Raw genomic sequence first — 23945 nt, 5'->3', positions numbered from 1 at the left:
AGATGCTGGCAGACTGCTGCAAGTAGACGTTAACTACACCGAGAATGCCTGCTTACGAAGTTTCAACAATTTGCTCTCAACGGCGACACTAGGAATATACTGCAACCTCTTACGTATTGCTCCTATAGGGATGGAAAGTATTAGATGAGATTAATCACAAAGTCATTTAAACAATCATTCTTCCCACGCTCCCTACCTACGTAAATGGAAGGGAAAGAAGTCCTAATAACGAGTACAATGGGACATACCCTCTGCCATGCACTTCAGAGTGGTTCGCAAAGTAGAGATTCAGATGTAGATCTAAATAAATGATAGAGCGAATTTTGGTAGAGAGGAGTGAAGATCAAATCGTGACCTCCTAGAAATCAAAAATGCAGATATATAAATGAAAGAACAGGGTGGAGAAGAAAATGACGCATCAAAGAATTGACTAGGCCACACTGGACAATCTTGATATAAGTCTAAATGTACACATGGGTTTCTACATAGATTTTGAAGAGCTCCAACAAACTCTGGTTGAGGAGGAGAGCGAATCATCCAGTATCGGCTACCCGATACTCAATGTTAGGATGAATGACTAACGGGATTTTAGACACCGATGGTCAGATCTCTGTGACTGATCAAAGTGTATTTGGGATGAGTAGTAAGGATAAGGCATGGCCAGTCTCCGCAATGCAGAGATCGAGATTACGTGGGACGTTGAACGGAAAGAGTACTGATGTGAAGATACAACTCCAACGTGATGTGCGATTGCTTCCCCCCCCCCCCCCCTTTTTCTTGCCTTTTACATGTTTCATTACTGTGGTTACTTATTTTTAGGTCCCTTCACCCTTTCGATACGGAACCTTTGGTTCCATGATAATATTGAACTGAGGATGACTCAGATGATTAGGTGATTTTATTTATAAGTATTGTCCCGTTCGCTCTTTTAATTTGTTTTAATTTAAAAATTTTAGCCGCATAGTTCCTTATCTGATATTTCTGACTTAAGCATCCCATTCGCGTATAACGGAATATTTTTATTATTACAGTTTACACCAGTTGATGGAACTTTAAGTATTCCGAAACCGGTCGTCTTCACAGTAAAAAGAGTGCGCATTAAGAAACTGTTCGGCGGTTTCTTTATTTTTTTAAATAGATCATTTTGTAGTTTTGATGTGTATTTACGTAAATTTGTCCGTAGAATTTGAAGTTGTTTCTCTGTTTTTGGCAAAGTAACATTTGTGCGGCCCGATCTCATGTGTGAACAAAGTAAGTATATCGTGAGTGAAAGCTTTTCTGCTGAGTAGAATAAGTGGTTCTATGCAGAATGAACACCAATTTGCACAATTTTTTTCAAATATAGTGGTAATTAAAGAATTTATTATTAATTATCGTCTTTCATCTCTGTGGTTCAGTGATGGTGGAGAACGAATTGTCTGTAGTAGGTCTGTAGTAGTCACTGTGTTGTACGTGATCATTCCAACATCAGTGCAGGATTACTCTCCTCTTCGTATGGTCTCTCAGTTCTCATCTGTTTGCCACAGAAAATATCCACACTGCATTTCCCCAGTAATTTTAGTTAAGCATCGTTGTGTTGCAAACTTGGGACGCTATAATTGATATCAGTTCATGTGTTTCAAGGGGGTTGCTGATCATTACAATACCACTAGTTTTATTCAGACTTGCTTTCCAAATATTCACCCTCGCAATGCACTCCCACATCCTATAGCCGTCCCCTCAAAAGATAAAGAAACCAAATCTTTTTAGATTCAAAATATAATTTAATAACGTTCCACATGTAGTGAACCGTATGACAGGGATTTTTCCGAACCTCAATAAAATCCCAAGGTTTTGATGAAGTTTGTAAATTATCTCGAACTGTCAACACTGCAGGCACTGTGGACAAGAATGAGACGATATTTACCTAAACTAATTGCTCTCTCCCTGCTTTCCGTCATTACTCTAGATATACAGGGTGGTCCGTTCATAGTGACCGGGCTAAATATCTCACGAAATAAGCATCAAACGAAAAAACTACAAAGAACGAAACTCGTCTAGCTTGAAGGGGGAAAATAGATGGTGCTATGGTTGGCCCGCTAGATGGCGCTGCCATTGATCAAACGGATATTAACTACGATTTTTTAAATAGGACCCCCATTTTTATTACATATTCGTTTAGTACGTAAAGAAATATGAATGTTTTAGTTGGACCACTTTTTCCGCTTTGTGATGATGGCGCTGTAATAGTCACAAACGTATAAATACGTGGTGTCACGTAACATTCCGCCAATGCGGACGGTATTTGCTTCGTGATACATTACTCGTGTTAAAATGGACCGTTTACCAATTGCGGAAAAGGTCGATATCGTCTTGATGTATGGCTATTGTGATCAAAATGCCCAACGGGCGTGTGCTATATGTGCCGGTCGGTATCCTGGACGACATCATCCAAGTGTTCGGACCGTTCACCACATAGTTATTTTATTTAAGGAGACGGGAAGTGTTCAGCCATATGTGAAACGTCAACCACGACTTGCAACAAATGATGATGCCCAAGTAGGCTCATCCGCACATCAGTAGCAGTCAAAAAGCGCGAGAATCTGGAATCTCAAAAACGTCGGTGTTGAGAATGCTAAATTAACATCGATTGCACCCGTACCATATTTCTATGCACAAGGAATTGCATGGCGACGACTTTGAACGTCGTGTACAGTTCTGCCACTGGGCACAAGAGAAATTACTGAACGATGACAGATTTTTTGCACACGTTCTATTTAGCGACGAGGTGTCATTCACCAACAGCGGTAACGTAAACCGGCATAATATGCACTACTGGACAACGGAAAAGCCACGATGGCTGCGACAACTGGAACATCAGCGACCTTGGCGGGTTAATGCATGATGCGGCATTATGGGAGGAAGGACAATTGGCCCCCATTTTATCGATGGCAATCTAAATGGTGCAAAGTATGCTGATTTCCTACGAAATGTTCTACCGATGTTTCTACAAGATGTTCCACTGCATGACAGAATGGCGATGTACTTCCAACATGATGGATGTCCGGCACATAGCTCACGTGCGGTTGATGCGGTATTGAATATCATATTTCACGACAGGTGGATTGGTCGTCGAAGCACCATACCATGGACAGCACGTCCACCGGATCTGATGTCCCCGGATTTCTTTCTGCGGGAAGAGTTGAAGGATATTTGCTATCGTGATCGACAGGCAACACCTGACAACATACGTCAGCGCATTGTCAATGCATGTGCGAACATTACGGAAGGTGAACTACTCGACAGGAATGTCGTTACACGTACTGCCAAATGCACTGAGGATGACGGACATCATTTTGAGCATTATTTCATTAATGTGTTATTTACAGGTAATCACGCTGTAACAGCATGCGTTCTCAGACATGATAAGTTCAAAAAGGTATATGAATCACATTGGAACAACCGAAGTAAAATGTTCAAACGTATCTACGTTCTGTATTTTAATTTTAAAAAACCTACCTGTTACCAACAGTACGTCTAAAATTGTGAGCCATATGTTTGTGACTATTACAGCGCCATCATCACAAAGCGAAAAAAGTGGTCCAACTAAAACATTCACATTTCTTTACGTACTACATGAATATGTAATAAAAAAAAGGGGGTTCTTATTTTAAAAAGCGCAGTTGAGATCCGTTTGACCGATGGCAGCGCCATCTAACGGGCCAACCATAGCGCCATCTGATTTCCCTCTTCAAGTTAGACAAGTTTCGTCCTTCGTAATTTTTTCGTTTTACGCTTATTTCGTGAGATTTTTGGCTCGGTCACGATCAGTGGGCCACCCTGTAGTAGTAATGTCGAGGGGTACATGGTAGCTAATGTAACTACTGGAACGTAATAAGCATAATAATAGGCAATGTTTGGGGTTATTACCCCTTTAGAGTGAAAACAGAGTGAAACAGAATTGTTGCCCCTAGACCGCTCAGTTTAAACCAAATCCCAGATGGAATACAAACGGATGCAGTGGCACACTTCACCTGCAAGCTGCCGGATCTCAAGAGCGTTCGACGACCCGTGCAGCGGTGAGATCCGCCGGCAGCCACCCGTGGCGTGCGCCTGCGAATCCGCTTACGTCAATTAGGCCGCCTCGCCTCGCTTCTGCGCCAGACCCCCAGGACAGACGTTCCGCCTATCGACGCCAAGTAGGGCCCGCCCCCTCCCCCCCTCCCCCTCCACCACTTCCCGCGGTGCTATTGCTGCTCACGGCTGGCCTCCCAGGCGTGAATAACGATAAGGCCACTCCCACGTCGCGGTATTGTTCACATTCTAAAAATACTCTATCTTCAATTCAGCACGAACGCACAGAAATTTTTGTGCTTGCTTGTAACACCTCGCCTGGTAGAAAAGGTCTGTCGGAAAGACTTTGAAGCACGAATCTGTGTAATTTGAAACACAATGTGCTTGCAGAAAAACAGGTTTTGATTGCGTAGAGAATTTGTCCTCTGTCACAAATGAATGTGTTTTGTTTTAACGCACATTGAAACTTTGGCAAATTATGCCCATAATGCCTTTAGCCACAGGTAATTTTCTGTAAGCTAATATTTTTCTCCTCCCACCTCCCAGTCCTCTTTCAATCAACAAGGAAAACACTGTGTAAAGTTTCTATTCAAATGGACAACTGTTAGGCAATTCCAGTATTTTGAGCATAGTACATGCAACTGTTAATTCCGTTCAGAAGTATGCTCTTCCCTATCTACAATGTTTTCTTTCAACTGTAATAGAACTATATGGCGACAGATCGAAGCCAACTCATATTTGTCAAAAGTGTTTGAACCAAAGTTTCCAAAGATAGTTTCCAAAATTAACTTCCAAAATTACCTCAAAAACGAGGAAATTTTAAGAGTATTTATTATCTGTTAATAATGCACACAACTTCATAAGAGAAACGAACTTTTCATTACAACTTCTGTGCTATAAAAAGGTGATGTGAGGGAACAGACATTAAACATTACTTGTATTTTTATGCAGAGAGAGGATTTAATAGCTGTTGAGAACTCTATACTCTCTAGCAACAATCTGTAAAACTTTTCATCTTTAGTGACAATGTTGTTGTAATGCTAAATGAGTTTAATGTCACTCTCTACTATTTCGTTCACAACAGCTATCTCCTGATCCGTTTGGTCCCACATGAGTGCTAAAAGGCACTCGTTAAACTTCAGTTACACGATAAATCATTCTAATCTACAGGCCGCAATTTCAACTAAATACCTAGGTATTACAATAAATAACAACTTAAATTGGAAGGAACACATAGAAAGTGTCATGGGGAAGGCTAACCAAAGACTGCGTTTTATTGGCAGAACAGTTAGAAAATGTAACAGACCTACTAAGAAGACTCCCTACACTACGCATGTCCGTCCTCTTTTAGAATACTGCTCCGCGGTGTGGGATCCTTACCAGATAGGACTGACGCAGTACATCGAAAATGTTCAAAGAAAGGCAGCACGTTTTGTATTATTCCGAAATATGGGAGAGAGAGTCACAGAAATAATACAGTGTTTGGGCTGGACATCATTAAAAGAAAGGCGTTTTTCGATGCGACGGAATCTTCTCACGAAATTCCAGTCACCAACTTTCTCCACCGAATGCGAAAATATTTTGTTGACACCGACCTACATAGGGAGGAACGATCACCAAGATAAAGTAAGGGAAATCAGAGCTCGTACGGAAAGATACAGGTGTTCATTCTTTCCGCACGCTATACGATATTGGAATAATAGAGAATTGTGAATGTGGTTCGATGAACCCTCTTCCAGGCACTTAAATGTGATTTGCAGAGTCTCCATGTAGATGTAGAGGTAGATGTATAATGAGGGTCTTTGTGTTGACAGAATACAGCCTGTTAATTCGTTTTGTACCAGGAGTTATAAAAGACCACAAACTAATATTTGCCAAGGATGAAAAATCACTTTGATTCAGAATGTACCTCTTCGGTGAGCTTTTCTCATTCTTTTTCTTTTATCCTTCTTCACCTTCCTCTGCTTGCAGTATAGCTTTCTCCAAGTTTGCTTTAAACACTGATGAAACATCGCCATCAAAAAAGTTTAGAGTCACAGTTTCAGAAACCAATTTTTTTTTTACTGTAGCTTTACTGATTCACCTATCAGTGTAATGATAATCTATCAACTGACACTTGGAATGATACTCATTCTTCAGAATGCCTCCAAGAGAGATCATTGTCAACACCGAACATATTCAGTAATCATCTCGCTGTACTTTCTGCACGGAAATGAGTTGTTCAAGAAATCCGAGAATGATAGAGCTTCATTACGTAAGCCATGGTGAAAAGCTTCATCCATGTTCCTCTAAATCTTTTCAAATCATCGTGCAAGGACCATTAATGGTACTCATTAGCTTGTCGACACAGTTCACAAAAGAATATAGCGGTGACAAGGAAAGTTCCATAAATCACGAGTGAACAATGTTTCCACGTTTGTACAGGATCAATTTAGTCGACTCATGTTTCTTACTGTCCTGTCACACCAAATGCGTGAATTTTATCAGTTACCCCGAATTCTCCACTGATTGGCAAACAGTCAATGCTTGCTCTTTTCCTGGATATTTTGGGAGTTTAGGGATTCCCAGCTACTACTCCATCCTAGCCCAGAGGACACAAATTCCAGACAGTCGATTAAGGACAAAGGGAAAGTGGCTGAATTTCGAAGAACATGTCAAATTACAACGCACAAGAGAAGGGGAACACCACCAGAATTCTACGAGAGGTACAAATAATTGTGGATAGCATGCTGTTGTGAAACCGCAAGAATGCAAAGATTTCGTTCAAAATGACCAAATTACGCGGGAAGAAAATATTCATAGATAAGGGTTTAGAAACTATTATTCTAAACTCCAAAGCCCTCCCAGATCATAACAATAAAGAAAAAGGAGACGAAATTTGAAAAGTAAGGAAAATAAAAACTTTTGTGCCATTAGTATAGGAAATGAGACACCAAACAAATTAAGAAAACCGAGAGTTTCGCGATATTCTATACCGCTATTAATACCGGGGTTAGCATAAATATCGAGAACAAGTCAGCACAAGTTCTGGTCTTACGTTAAATCAGTAAGTGGCTCGAAACAGCATATCCACACACTCCGGGATGATGATGGCATTGAAACAGAGGATGACACGCGTAAAGCTGAAATATAAAACACCTTTTTCCAAAGCTGTTTCACAGAGGAAGACCGCACTGCAGTTCCTTCTCTAAATCCTCGCACAAACGAAAAAATGGCTGACATCGAAATAAGTGTCCAAGGAATAGAAAAGCAACCGGAATCACTCAACAGAGGAAAGTCCACTGTGAAACGTCCCCTTTGAACAATTATACACGAGACTGTGCTTAACCTGACACACAATACTTTGTTAGCGCAACGCAATCTGACTTTCAAAATTCCCTACAAAAGAATGGCCCTGACTAACATTAAACTATACCTTTCACAAATCACTTACCTCACAAAAATCTTCGCTGCTCAAGCTACTGCAATACAGCGTGCGCCACTACTGCCAGCTAAATAAAAGATTCAAACTACTGAAGGCACTAACTACTGATAGGGATAGTTAGCAAATGAAAGATATTAATAGAGAACAAACAATGTATTTACCTTTATATCATCATATATAAATATAGCAGTTCATGAAAAATTACAAAACTCCGCCATCTCTCTCCCCACATCCACCACTGCTGGCGGCTCACCTCCAACTGTGCAACGCTACGTGCTGTTCACAGCCAGCTGCCTAACACTACAATGGCGAGTATTACAACAATGCAAAGCAGCCACAGACTGCACACAGCACAGCCAGTGATTTTCATATTGAGCGCTACGTAACATTGCCAATAAGAAAACATAAACAGCCTACTTACATAGAGAAAACATAAACAGCCTACTTACATAGCCCCCATGCTCCCCACAAAAAATTTTACAAAATTTTTTTGGGCAGTGGCCAATAATGATTTGATAAAATTTTTCATAATTACAATAACAAAGAAATCAAATGCACACACTTATTGATACAATGTTGGTCAAAAGCTAAAATTTTCTCACAGTCCATAAAGATAGTCCTGATCATTCATTACAGTAGAATATCAGTGTTTTTCTCAAAGTCTGAGCAGTAAAAGAAAATGCACACGGAAGTAGTGGATTTCCATGCAGTCTTGAAGAAGTAGTGTTGTCCTTCCAACGGAAAGACAGTGCTGACTCTCGACATGCAGACAAGTATTGGGTCACAACAGAGCAAACCCACTGCAGAGTCAGTCGAAGTTTTGATGAATATTGGTAGGTAGGTCATCACCGAGCAGACCCACTGTAGTCCTGGTAGAGATTACGGTATTGGTGGGCCACCAGAGGTGCAGACCCACTGCAGTCCTTGTAGAAATAATGGCATGGTGGGTCATCATAGATGCAGACCCACTGTAGTCCTTGTAGAGATAATGGTACTGGTGGGTCATCAAAGATGCAGACCCACTGTAGTCCTTGGAGAGATAGCCAGCAGCCATCTGTTGTGACTGTGCAGGTGCACAATCACCGTTGAAGAGTCTTGCGGATAATATAGTAAGTCCATAACCACCACTTGTGCACTCACAAAGTTTTTGAAATTGTCCTTAGAACCAGCAATGCTGTTATCCAGTCCCTTGCTGAGTTATTAACACACGTGCAAACACTAACAGTCCCTACTTGTCACATATTGTCCATATACTATGACCAACGGAAATGTGTGCAATGAAATGAATGCTTACATGTTACTTAGTTTGATAAACTGGTGTCAATTACAATTTTATAACATGAGAATACAATAACAAAGGTACAGAATACATCATTAAAGAACATAACAATACAGATAACATTTGTAGCAAAACAGGCTTTACAAAAGAATAGAAATAGACATATACATCTGTGTTACAGGAATTATGACATAAGTACATACATAAAAGATCACAATAACTTTTGAAACATCAACTTCACACATTAGCATTAACACAAAACAGAGTAAATAATGTCTAAACATCTTTACAAAGTAAATAACATATTATTAATGCCAATTATATTCGAGGATAACAGTATTCCTCATCATAGTGAATGTAGCTTAATATTAAAAGAAGAAAAAATTCTATGAAACTACACAGAGACAGGAAGAAAACAAACACACAAGGGTACACACACACACATAGTGGGATAACACCAATAGGAAAGGACAGGGTTCGTTTTCAGTGTAACATTTGGTACTGCAGTCCAACCCAAAACTTCATACATCTTTCCTCTTATTTCATCCTTTGTTTCCACCAAAAAAAATTCTAACTAAGCATGCTTTCTGTGTTTATATGTTCACACATTTCTTACCTCATTTTTATTTTCCATTATCTTACCTCATCATTTATTTCCAAGAAAATCCTACCTAAAATACTTTTTTTTTGGCCAAACCATTTTCTTATAGCGTCTAAATGCATTTCTTCCAATTCATCATAGTTAGTTTCTTATATAGTCTACCCCTCTTAAGCTAACTTAAATCTACTGAGCTCAGATGCTAAACTAAGGGACGAGGCAATGCAGCAGCACATAAAACAATTAACACAAGCAGCAATGACAAAAAGTACAGATTGGCAAAGCTAGCAGCAGCAATTGTAATAACTTATATCAAAACATGACATAGCTCAAGCAGAAAAAAATATTACACTAAAAATGGCCATGTCTAATACCTATATCACATCTTAACACTAGAGTGATGCATCACAATTTATTCTACAAAAGAAATTACCAAGTACTTGAAAAGAAAATTATGAATGCAGTTCCTGTGAAGGTAAATGTCGCTTTCTGCTCCCTCATTTTTTTGAAAAAAATTATTATATACTCGATCTGTAGACAGAAAATATTTATATTAGTACATCTATAAAATTTTATTTTAACCAATGTTGCAGTGCAGCTAGAAACTTGATATTAAACAAAATGTGTAAATAAATACATAAAGCAAGCCATATGGCATTTTTCTTAACTAGCAAGGCAATAGCTGTGAAATGTTTCTCATCGTTTCATTAGGCATTTCAGTAAATATCATAAATTACGAGCTCCACAGTATGCTTTCAACAAGGAGATGTCAGTAGCGCGGACATTGGCCTTCCCTTTCTTTTTTTTTCTACCTGTGCTTCTGACGAGGCACTCACACTAATGGCTTGTTCTCCAGGCGTCTGACACACCTGGGTGCCCACGACGCATTATGTGCAGGTGGTCACTTAACTTTCGTACGGAAATATTTACGACAGCAGTTTCAGCTACAGTAACAGTCATATATACAAAATTTCACAGGTCGAGAATTTACTTTGCAAATGTGTAGAAACAAAATCCTATGAATATAACAGTGTCCAAAAAAATTTTCAGTGGCATTGTGATACATTCACACATGATTCACACATGTACACACATTTCATAATTCTAAAGTACGATTCTTGGTTTCCAACATCCTTTTCCATAAGTCAGAGTCCCTAATCACTATTCATTACTCCTTACCTTATTACACATATTTATATTCGTCGACACGTCAACCTTGCGACGACACTTCAATATTTCATCATAATAAATACATAGCACAACCAAATTCCTTATATAGCACCAGCTTAGTAATCATAAACATACCTCAGCAGCATAACACACATCGTCGTCATAAAAAATATCATAACACCTCAGTCAAATCTCAAAATCGTCATAGCTTCCTCCAATAATTAAAAAAATTCTCTGCTCATGCCAAAAGTGTCATCTGCCTCAAACGTACTTTAAAAATCATGAATCCATACCAAATACATCATTCAAAGCTCTCATAGTATCACAATGGTTCCGAAAAAATATGAGCATTTCACAAAGTACAGACAAAATACAATTTCATAAGTGTGAAGTTATCCAACTGTGTAATTGCGTAAACATGTGTCACTGACATAGTAAAAAGAATGTTTGTTTCTCTGTCAAATAATCAGATAGCTGTGTAATTCTGTGTTAGAGAAATATGGTACCGATGTGTAAAGTTGTATAAGCAAATACCATATTAGCTAGGGTTCCTTGTGCTTGCCACACACATTGTACACAAAGTGAGTGTGTACCCCCCTGAGGATTAATGTAATTATACCCTCAGGTGTTACAGATTACAGCAATGGAATGAAATGTATCACGGAAAACTTTCTTTGTAATTCAAAAAATCTTTAAAAATAAATGTTTTTAGTACAAAATTAATCACTCAAATACGTGTACTGTAGCGATAAATGTGCGTCTTGTGGCAACATAATCTGTGTGGAAGTATCGTAGTTATCGTCCTCCGAAAGCTAAGTTCTGCAGAAGTCAATGTACTTACCTCATAATACACAAAGGTGAAATGCTTTGCGTATAAATGTCTTAGTTATTACGCTTATTGCCGTGATGAAGAAAGTACTGTACTGTAACGTATTGTTGTGCTACGGAAAAGGCAGTCTCATTGTAGCTATACTACAAAAGTTACTACTAAAACATGTTTTTCTTCCTAGAAGAATTCAGAAAACTGTGCAGATATAAAACAGATACACTGCAAAAGCAACATTGTGAATTGTCACTCATTAGTAGCGTCGTGATAACATCGTGTAGCTGTCACATAAACTAACCACTGTGTCCTCTGGTATCTCACAGAAAGTACTTTAAACCCAGAATGTATTTTCAAGTAAACCAAAAGTTGCATTAAAATCTCATTAGCAGTACCAGTATGTGTCCTAAGTACGTAAGCCTGATAGTCGTTACGTAATCGTGCAACTAACAAGCAAGAATGTACAATTAACAACACTGTGTCGTCTGTTCACTATAACAATGCATTCGTCATTTCTGTTTAAATAAGTTCTCTTGGCTCTTGACTGGATATTTCACTTCAAACATTGTTACATGTTAACAGATTCTAAATCTGACAAAGCATATTAGTAATGTGAAGCGAAAAATTTTATGACAAAGACTAAGTTAAAAAGCAGATTATCTTTCAATAAGCGGTTTTACATGTGAAATGTGGTGTAAACCTTTACTCTTCATAGTACTCAGAGTTTGAACTTGAATGCAATTGTCATGCGGTATACGTTGGTAAGGAATACTGGAATTTTTCTCAAGGTTAGCGTCTTATGTTATTTTTCTCGGAGCCAGCGGGCGCACGCGGCTGCCTGCTGTGCGAGTCATTGTCTGTTCCTTTGTTGGCGCGCGTCGTTATTGGGATTTGGAGACCTAACTTCTACAAATTCACCGTGACGAGAGGGCCCTGCCCTGTTTAAATCCCGCCAGTTCTGATGCAATTCAGGTCTGTCGTTACGATCACATCGTCTGTCGTCATGTCGGTGGGTTCCGTAGTTTCTTCCTTGTCCGTCACGTGGTGGAGAATTTCTCCCTGAATCGTAACTGTGCGCCGAACTGTTGCGTCTGAAGTTATTCTGTCTCCCTTGATAATAATTATTTTGGTTCCCATATTGTCTGTTTCTATGGTTATCTCTGTCATATTCATTACTACGGAAATGCGATCTTTCTCTGTAGTTATTACTACTCTGCCGACGGTTGTCATACGGGTGGTGTCTGTTTTGGTCACGATATGTGTTGTGAGAATAGCCTTGTCGTGTCCAGTTATTACTTCTTTCATCGTGGAATTGTGACAGATGTGACCTGTAATTGTTGTGCTCCTGTTTCCGCGTTCCCCGATTGTCAGTGTCAATTTCCAATTCTTGTAACAGACCCTGAAATGCTTCAATGTCATCTTTGCAACGTCCTGCTAAAATAATATGTCGTAAATGTTCAGGCAATTTGAGTAAGCAAATGCGGATGAGTTCTGAGGGGCTGTATGGGTTTGAAAGATATTGATTCTTGTGCAACATGTCTTCAAAATATTTCACAAGACTGGAGAATTCAGATTGTTCGAAATGTTTCATCATTATGATGCCATGTTTTACGCGGTCTTGTGTGGCTTGAGACCAATATGCTGAGAGGAAGGCATGATAAAATTCTCCTTCACTGTGACAATCGTGAATGACCGATCGCATTCTTACAGCTGGTTCATTCTCTAAGTAGCCACACATAAATTCTAATCTGTGTTCTAACGACCAGTTGGGAGGAAAACAATGAGAGAATTGATGGAGCCATGCTTGTGGATGAATGTCGTTGCCTGAATTCTTAAATGTTTTGAATTTACGTGTAGTAATGAACAGCTTATAGTCAAAATCATCATGTCGGCGAGTCGCATATCGGTCATTGTTAGGTCGTGTCGGCCGTTCCAACTCGAAATTCGGTGCACATTGCCAGTTTCTTTCATAACTTCCGAAATGCCCTGTGTTATTATTTTGCGTCTTTTCCGTATTTCTAAGTCCCTCTTCCCGTGTTGGGGCGCGAGTGTCCTCTGAAATACGTAATTCTTGTATTACCTGTGTCAGCTGATCTTGTACTTCCCGGATTTCTCTTTGGTGTTGCGTATTAATTTGATTCTGATTTTGTTTGAATTTCCTAATTTGTTCATACTCTTCTGTGTCAGTGAAGGCTACAGGTGTTGTGTCATTCAGATCATCATCTACCTTTGTAGATAAGTTAGTGAACTGATCTGAAAGTTCGGCTACTTTATCCGATAGTGTACTTATTTCCTCAGTGTGTTTTTCTGAACCAAGTTTCAGAGTATCTACTGTGTCCTTTAAGTTTTCCTGAGTTTTTGCAAGTTGCGTAACCGAATCGGTAGATGCAACTGAGTCAAATTTAGCTTGCAAGGTCTCATGATTTTCATGAACAATAGTTTGCAGTTCTTTTATGGCTGCTTCGTGATTCCGTAATGCATTTTCATGCCGCGAAAAAATAGGTTGAAAATGCTCACAAAGTTGCGTTTTTACGTCATTACAGACCTTTTGACATTTCGATTCGATGTTATGTAACTCAGTGGTTAAATCTTCACGTGTTTGTTCAAGTGTAGTGTCTAACTTTTGAAGATTTTGTCCCATTGCGTCTAACTGTTGCTGTGTTTGTCTCTGGTGTTGTTCCATTGTGTCTAACTTTTGAAGATTTTGTTCCATTGTGTCTAACTTTTCAAGCTTTTGTCCCATTTGTTGCATTAACTGTAATAACAATGCACTGGTGTCTGAAACATGTTCCTCAGTGCTTTTCGGCAGTGAATTTGCACCGGCAACATTCACATTTTGACAAGCGGAAAATGTGTCTTGACTCATTTGAGAAAACGGTGAGGACGCAAAACCTGAATCTACAGTATTTGCAAAATTGTGTCCTGTCATTTCGGATTCCTGAGGCGAGCTGTTGCCGACCGATCGATCGATAATGCTTCCCTCTTCACTAATTGTTTCACTGTCCGTGCCATTGTTTGCCGCCCGCTCCATTTCCCTATGCACAATTACCAAATTACTACTTTGAACATCAGTTAATTCATTACTCGGTGGCGCTAACACACTGCTTTCATTTTCACTGTCATTTCTCAGTTTACTTTGGAGCCTAGTATTACGTTTTTTACACGCCATTATTGTCACAATATTTCACACGACAACACAGAAAAGCACAATTTGAAGAGCAAAAATAAGAGAACACATTAACATAGCACTGAAAATAATATCTAGTTAATTGCAAGCGCAGCTGCGAAATACTTAGTGCAAATCTACATGCATGCCACAACTGTTTTACTATACAACAATGAAAGACTGCAACTACAAAGGAAATTCTCTCTATAACTACGCGCTAGCAATAAACAAAATCTACACTAATTACACAAACTACAAGAAAAATCAGAAGATTCCAGTGAGGTATCCTCGGCTAAGGGTCGACATATGAAACGTCCCCTTTGAACAATTATACACGAGACTGTGCTTAACCTGACACACAATATTTTGTTAGCGCAACGCAATCTGACTTTCAAAATTCCCTACAAAAGAATGGCCCTGACTAACATTAAACTATACCTTTCACAAATCACTTACCTCACAAAAATCTTCGCTGCTCAAGCTACTGCAATACAGCGTGCGCCACTACTGCCAGCTAAATAAAAGATTCAAACTACTGAAGGCACTAACTACTGATAGGGATAGTTAGCAAATGAAAGATATTAATAGAGAACAAACAATGTATTTACCTTGATATCATCATATATAAATATAGCAGTTCATGAAAAATTACAAAACTCCGCCATCTCTCTCCCCACATCCACCACTGCTGGCGGCTCACCTCCAACTGCGCAACGCTACGTGCTGTTCACAGCCAGCTGCCTAACACTACAATGGCGAGTATTACAACAATGCAAAGCAGCTACAGACTGCACACAGCACAGCCAGTGATTTTCATATTGAGCGCTACGTAACATTGCCAATAAGAAAACATAAACAGCCTACTTACATAGAGAAAACATAAACAGCCTACTTACAACTGGACCTAACGGGATACCAATTCGATTCTACACATAGTACGCGAAAGAACTTGCCCCCCTTCTAACAGCCGTGTACCGCAAGTCTCTAGAGGAACGGAAGGTTCCAAATGATTGGAAAAGAGCACAGGTAGTCCCAGTCTTCAAGAAGGGTCGTCGAGCAGATGCGCAAAACTATAGACCTATATCTCTGACGTCGATCTGTTGTAGAATTTTAGAACATGTTTTTTGCTCGAGTATCATGTCGTTTTTGGAAACCCAGAATCTACTATGTAGGAATCAACATGGATTCCGGAAACAGCGATCGTGTGAGACCCAACTCGCTTTATTTGTTCATGAGACCCAGAAAATATTAGATACAGGCTCCCAGGTAGATGCTATTTTTCTTGACTTCCGGAAGGCGTTCGATACAGTTCCGCACTGTCGCCTGATAAACAAAGTAAGAGCCTACGGAATATCAGACCAGCTGTGTGGCTGGATTGAAGAGTTTTTAGCAAACAGAACACAGAATGTTGTTATCAATGGAGAGGCGTCTACAGACGCCAAAGTAACCTCTGGCGTGCCACAGGGGAGTATTATGGGACCATTGCTTTTCACAATATATATAAATGACCTAGTAGATAGTGTCGGAAGTTCCATGCGGCTTTTCGCGGATGATGCTGTAGTATACAGAGAAGTTGCAGCATTAGAAAATTGTAGCGAAATGCAGGAAGATCTGCAGCGGATAGGCACTTGGTGCAGGGAGTGGCAACTGACCTTTAACATAGACAAATGTAATGTATTGCGAATACATAGAAAGAAGGATCCTTTATTGTATGATTATATGATAGCGGAACAAACACTGGTAGCAGTTACTTCTGTAAAATATCTGGGAGTATGCGTGCGGAACGATTTGAAGTGGAATGATCATATAAAGTTAATTGTTGGTAAGGCGGGTACCAGGTTGAGATTCATTGGCAGAGTCCTTAGAAAATGTAGTCCATCAACAAAGGAGGTGGCTTACGAAACACTCGTTCGACCTATACTTGAGTATTGCTGGTACGGACCAGATCGGGTTGACGGAGGAGATAGAGAAGATCCAAAGAAGAGCAGCGCGTTTCGTCACAGGGTTATTTGGTAACCATGATAGCGTTACGGAGATGTTTAACAAACTCAAGTGGCAGACTCTGCAAGAGAGGCGCTCTGCATCGCGGTGTAGCTTGCTCGCCAGGTTTCGAGAGGGTGCGTTTCTGGATGAGGTATCGAATATATTGCTTCCCCCTACTTATACCTCCCGAGGAGATCACGAATGTAAAATTAGAGAGATTAGAGCGCGCACGGATGCTTTCAGACAGTCGTTCTTCCCGCGGACCATACGCGACTGGAACAGGAAAGGGAGGTAATGACAGTGGCACGTAAAGTGCCCTCCGCCACACACCGTTGGGTGGCTTCCGGAGTATAAATGTAGATGTAGATGTAGACAAGCGAAATGGAACGTAGTAAAAAGCAGAAAATGCATTAGTGAAGAATCTGGTAATGTCAGACATAACTGAAAACAAAGCCTTGTTAACAGATGAAAGAAGAAAACAGCGCTCTGGGTAGGCAACAAAACTGTGCCTGCAGTATAGTTAGGAATTAAATAATTGGTAGAAAGAAGATCAAGCCAAATGTGAAAAGAAGAACACGAAGATATTTAGGTGAATTGTACGAGAGAACACAGCTTCTGATAACTCTAAAGAGTACGTGTTAATGTCCGAAATTCAGCGACTAATTTTCTGTCAAGAACAGAACAAGTAACAGATGAATGGGAAGTATTCATCGATAGCCTGCTGTAAGGGAAAGAAGTACGGGAAACGAAATGCGAGTAGTGGAAGAGCCAAGACACCGATAAAATTTGTAAAACTATTGTGGAAAACGTTGTAAATGAATTACGTGGACATATAAGATAGGCGAAAAAGTTCCGACTGCCCATTCTGTAAGAAAAGATGGGTTGGTGTAACTAATTAATTTAAAACTGGAGGGATCAATGGACGACCACAATAGTGGGACACACCAAATTTGACTATACATGTATGTCATTCCAGCCATGAGTGTGATAAGTGTTCAGGGAAGCAGTATGAAAATGTACGTAAAAGTGTGTGAAGTCTACAGAACTACTGAATACTCCGAGAAAGAGCATCAAAAAGTCGGTAATCTGCTCTCTAGCTATTCTTTACAAATCTGCCGCCTGAAAAAGCCAAAAATTAGAAGACAATTAACTGGCAGGAAGCCACAAGGTGCAGTCAAATGCTTCGGTACAAATACGAACTTTTAATAGATTTAAAATTTTGCAAAGAAATCCGCTGTAACTGCCGCTGAAAGTGTTGAATAAATATCTCGTTATTGCTGTCTAAAGGTGTGGGCTTTATGGTCCAAGTAGGCTGAGAGATTCATCCACGAGCTCTTACGGTTCCTGAAAACTTCCCTTGGGATGGATTTAGCACTGAAATACCTTGACTTTCTAAACGCCGTGGATGTAAATAGCAAATGAGGTACTAAAAAGTAAGATAACAAAAGCATGCTTTCATTTGGAACAGATACTAATACATCGTAATCAGCTTACCTGTAATCAGTGATTTTTTATCCTTACAGCTACAAAATGTCCATACAGTACCAGCAGAAATCCCTCATTTAACTCTAAAAATCTGTTTACTAGCACTAGATATACAGAAACTCGTCTCACAGGAATCCCTTGGATGCGAGGTGGCAGGTTCAATCCCTAGTAAGACTCCTCCTTCACTCACTGCAGATATCGGACATCGTAGGCTGGTCAGACTGGTAAAACACGACAGGCGGCGAACCGTGGTGGAACTAACATTATACTTTAACGCTGGTCAGAGTACAAGTGTGTCTGGACATACAGTGCACCAAATACTTCGAATAAAGGGCCTCCGCAGCCGACGACCCATGCATGCCCCAATCTTAACACAACTACATAGACAATTACGACTGAAATGGGCACGTGACCACTAGCACTGGACGTTGTAGTGGCAGAGCGTTGCATGGTCTGATGAATCCCGATACGTTCTTCGTCATGCAGATTTGGAGAGGGGGAGGGTGGGGTGGACAGCTTCTTGATACTTGTTCTGCTGGACGGAAACAACACCTAGCTCGTCACAGGACCCGTGGATGCCCACGTGAATGTTCCTTAGAGCATAATGGAGACGGACAAGGAGTACGGTACACTGGTTGCAGACCACGTGCACCCTTTGATGACGATCATGTTTCCCGATGACAGTGGTATTTTTCGACAAGGTAATGCATAATGCCACAAGGTCGGGAGTGTGATGGAGTGTTTCGAGGAACACAGTGGCGAGTTCCAGTTGATGTGTTGGCCCCTCAACTCTCCAGATCTGAAACCGATGGGACTCGTCTGGGATGTGACTGAACGGGGCGTCAGAGCTCATCGCACTCTAGCCGGCATTTACGGGAATTATGTGACTTAGTGTGTGCAGATGTGATTCCGTCCAGCGACCTACCAAGCCTCTTTGCTTACAAGCCACGACGCGTCGCCGCTGTTATCCGTGCCAAATGTGGACATACGTATAGATGGACATACCTATAGGTTGGCGAGTGTACAAACCGTGCAGGACGCTCAGTTAGGTATGCGTGTACAATCATACTGAAAGGGGTGGTGAGAACTGACGGAATGTGGTAGCATTTTACCGAATACGAAACAGTCTGTCGTGGAGCTTATCCTGGAACTGGCTATCCTTTAAGGCGTAGCTGCAGGTAGTGTGATAATATGTTTTATACGCATGGAAAATCAAACATCCAGAGGCTGAATTTCTTCAGTGGTGATGAACTGCAATGTCACACACTTTTCAGGTGGATAGTTTGTTCTAAGGAGTTGATTTTTATATGCAGACCAGGAATCAAGCAACAGCAAGTTATTTGGATTAGCATTTGACCAAAGTCAGTGCTCATACTAAAGTTGTAGTTCTCTTACGCCAATTTTTCCACTCTTGCTTGCTGTAACGTAAATATTCCCTACTGCCCTTGCAAGATCTCTCACAAGAGAAATAATCGTAGGGGGCAGAACACCTCCAACTTCTCTCAGCACAATACCAGGTAAATAGTTTTTCAACCAATTTACCATGCGGATTGACAGATGACATAATTATTGTATATGAATGCGTTAAAGCATTGATATTGTAACTAACCGGTTACTACGGGTTATTCCTTATTATTGGGAATGGAAATACTTATTGCTTATGAAATCAACGTGAGAAGAATAGGGTCGCCACTGACTCAAACCATACAACTAATCAAAGATTTGGTCGAGTCGGAAAATAAAGTAATTTGATCACAGACCAAAAACTCACAAAAAATGCATACGTTGTGAGGTCGCTCACAGCGGATACGATATAATTAGTAGTATTGCCCGTGCGCTGTTCACGACAATCAAACATTTAAAATAAAATAGAAAATGCATGAACACTGCATAAGATCAGCTCCCAGCAACACACCTGAAAATATGACTTAATCTAAAGCATTTGTTATAAAATACAAGAGGAGACTAATCACTGGACCTGTGCATAAGGAAACGCATTGGATGTGCTAATGGGAAAGCTACGAGGTGAGTGGCTTAGGCGCAAAAACGTAATCTCGGAACACAAGAGAAAATTGTAGATAAAATCATTTATTCCTAAACTAAGGATGTGAGGCATGTACACGATTCCTGATAACACGTGGTTTGTGGAGGCACAATTTCTAGGTATAGTGCCAAATTCCAACAATATCACATCATACAATCATGTTAACATTTTCTAAAAGAAACATGCGATCGGACAGTTAGTGATGCCGGTAGCCCAACAACTATAATGTTCTACCACGTGGTTGGCTCCCCACGGACGAAAGACACGGAAAGTAAGGAAAATTTACGAGAAGGCAAGACTCTAAATATTTAGAAAGGTGAAAGCTTTTACAGGCACAGCTGAAGGCAAACAGGCATTCATACAGAAGCGAGTGCTCACCTCTTATCGACAACTTTGTGTGGCGCTCTTCCGGCGGATCCAAGTCTGCTACAGAAATTTGCTAAAAGAAAAATCTGCCAAAGTTTTGCATTCCTTGCTGCGACAAGGCAAAGCAATCTTCCAGATTTGAAAAGCGAGACCAAAGGCTAACAGCTCTCCCCTCGCCAAGTAACAACGCGCCACGCGGTCAGTCTAACTCACCCTTCTTCGACTGGAGCACAGCTGTGGACGCTTCCCGTACCGGCGGCAGACTGCCTCCCGCTTCTCCAGCCTCTTCCACGCTCCGCGTGGACCGGAAAAACCCCAAGATGCCATTTCCGCCACCAACCTAACGCAGGTGGATTTCTCACAAGTAGCGGAAACCTCTTTGCCGACTTGCCCACTACGAGAGTTGGTTATTCTGCGCAACTGCTGCTGAATCTGTACGACTATCGCAGACTTTCTGCAGCAGACTACGCCACCGTCTAGCAACGTGACACACAACCACATTCATTCAATCACACTACTATGAGAGTAAAGAGAATAGAGAAACAAGGAAAAGAAAGAGAAATGGTAATGAAAATGGGCTACCGGACTAATGAAAGGTGGCTACAGGACCCTTTCAATATAATCGATCTTGATACAACTCTTTTGTTACCTCTTACTTTTCTCATCCACAAATTTCTGGGTCGACTCCGCAGTTCGCTGTGCATCGTCGTCGTTATATTACATCTTTCAGCTCTGTAGCTAAAAACTAAACTCTGCCCGAACAGGCCATGAAGGCCTAGCGGTACCGCCTGGCCGCCGTGTCATCCTCAGCCCACAGGCGTCAATGTATGTGGATATGGAGAGGCATGTGGTCAGCACACCGCTCTCCTGGCCATATGTCAGATTACGAAACCGGAGCCGCTTCCTCTCGACCAAGCGGCTTCTCCGTTTGTCTCACACAAGGGCTGCTTGCCAACAGCGCTCGGCAGACCGGATGGTCACCCATAGAAGTTCTAGCTCAGCCCGACAGCGCCTAACTTCGGTGATCTGACGGGAACCGAGGCTATTACTGCGATAAGGCCGTTGGCCCAATCCTGTATCACTGTTTGAAATTATACAGCTATTCACTGCTTCCCTTTAAATCAGTATGATCTATATCGCGCGCAGTTTGATGTGTATAACGCAGTACGTCACTATGATCCAGATCCTGTAAATTTTATCCAGCATCCTTGAAACGCACAAAAACCAGTTTTTGTAACAAGTGCACCTTGTCCTCCCTCGAATATCCGTTGTTTCTCTTATGCACTACACGGTCATATTGCGACCTCGCACTCTAGGCGGTCCATGTCAGTGAAGCACAGTGTTGGAACTGTAGTCCGTTTTGACCACAGCAGTTGAAATGTAGTGTTATCTGGTATGTTGGTTCATGTCACGCGGTAATACATTTTAAGATGAAATACAGCTGCCTTATATGAGGTATCATCTTTCGGAAGGCTTTCTATTTGTCTGATTATGTATATATAAAATTCCCAAGGAAAACCGAAAACTGTTGTAAACTATTGTAACGATCGGTTACAGAATATCTAAGGTAACAGAAATTTTCCTTCACATTCAGAGATCAGATACTTCATTCCACTAGTTGTTACGTCGAAGTTACCACTTCTAATAATGGGACACAAAATTGAAGAAAAGATGGGGCATGAAAGAAGAGCAAAAGTAAGTAACATGATTAAGTCGTTTCACATCAAGAAGTGACAGTTAGCATAACTTCATACCGAAAGTGCAACCATTCGAGCAGAAACTGAAAACAGTTATCGGCTGATATTTTGCCTCTCGTCGAAATATAAGACCTGTCCATTTCAGGTTTATGTAACTATTAAACGCTGCCTTCGGTTTCTATTCTACATCCAAACCCATAAACTTCATGAGACACACCGTACAGAAGTTATCATTGGCGCAGTATTCATGGGCATTTATAAGGATCAAACCTGCATTGTGTAGAAGCGAGAATGAAGAACAAATTGCAGATGCTACAGCGTTCATTCCACTCGTCTGTATCGCTATACTCGCGTCCTCGGATCAAGATCCCGAGATGTGCCATAACTCATGGGGAAAGAGTTACGCGTAGAAGTAACGAAATGCGCATCATTTTATGGCCTCGCAGCGGTTAGGAAGGGAATAACTCTGGCGATCGAATGGGTTGTGGTAGGCCGCAGCCGTGATTAGATGTCTGCTGCGATACCTAGGAAGGCTCTAACTGCCACCTGCGGAGAGGCACGTCTGGGTTCTCCGCTGCCCTAATCACACAGCTTGTCGGCTGCACCAGTCACGTAGCAGGGGCGGCGCTGCAAACTTTATGACGAATGAGTTCACGTAACAGCTGTCTCATTCCCTCAACCTGATTTCGATCTTCCACCATTCACAGCGAGACCACAAGGCAATTACATTTTCATATCCGTACATATTACAAACTAGTGAATCCGGCAATGCTTCGCAATTGCTAAATATGAATTGGAACTCAACATACATCCTACATCCCAGCCCCCTTCTCTCTGCCCATCTTATCATCCCCCTCTCCCTCTCTCCGTACATCTGCTCCTCCCACCCCCATCCCCCAGCTCCAGCTCTCTGCCCGCAATCTCCTCTTCCTTCGTCCGTTCATCTCCTCCTCCACCTCCCTAGGTCAGGTTCAGTAGAGAATCGTGTAAAAATTTGAAGTAAATCTGTTAAGATCTTTTCGAGAGTTGTGCTAACAACATTTCCCCTTTAAATATTACATATATATTTATACATGCAATATAGTACAAAAATATGTAGCCCATGTCTGTCCGATGTTACTATAAAGCTTTTCAATCCAAACATTCCTTATTGTCATGTAGAAATTTGAAGTAAATTCGACAAGAACATTCGAGATCCTCCAACACAACGTTCCACACTTACATATTACATATGAACCTTCATATTATACATATAACTGTCAAACTGATCATTTTTTGTTATTAAAACATGACAGTAGAATTCTCAAACTGAACATAAAAACTCTTTTATTTCCTTTTTCGTACCAAAAGTACCATTACCACCCACAATTACGAACACACACACACTCACACAAATCCGCGCGGGGTAGCCGAGCGTTCTGAGGCGTCTTGTCACGGTCCACGCGACTTCCCCTGTGGGAGGTTCCAGTACTCCCTGGGGCATGGGTGCGTGTGTCGTCCTTAGCGTAAGTTAGTTTAAGTTAGATTAAGTAGTGTGTAAGCTTAGGGACCGATGACCTCAGCAGTTTGGTCCCATAAGACCTTCCCACAAATTTACAATTACACTCACACAAAAACAAGGAAAAAATCAATCAAATCGGTAGAGCTGTTCTCAAGTGATGATCTTTCGGAGTTCATTTAATTTTCGACTTTTGTGGTGTATTTTTCACTAATTTTCTTTCATGCAAGGCTTGACCTGACAATTACGAGCACAAGAAAGACAAACTAAATCTGTGAAGCCGTTCATAATTGATGATATTTCATACATGCAGAAATTAATGTTAATTTACGATTTTTTCGTTGGATTTTCCAATTTTT

Source organism: Schistocerca americana, chromosome 2 (genome assembly GCF_021461395.2).
Source record: "Schistocerca americana isolate TAMUIC-IGC-003095 chromosome 2, iqSchAmer2.1, whole genome shotgun sequence".
Classification (NCBI taxonomy): Eukaryota; Metazoa; Arthropoda; class Insecta; order Orthoptera; family Acrididae; genus Schistocerca; species Schistocerca americana.
The sequence above is the reverse complement of the archived record's forward strand: the minus strand, read 5'-3'. Positions refer to the sequence as shown.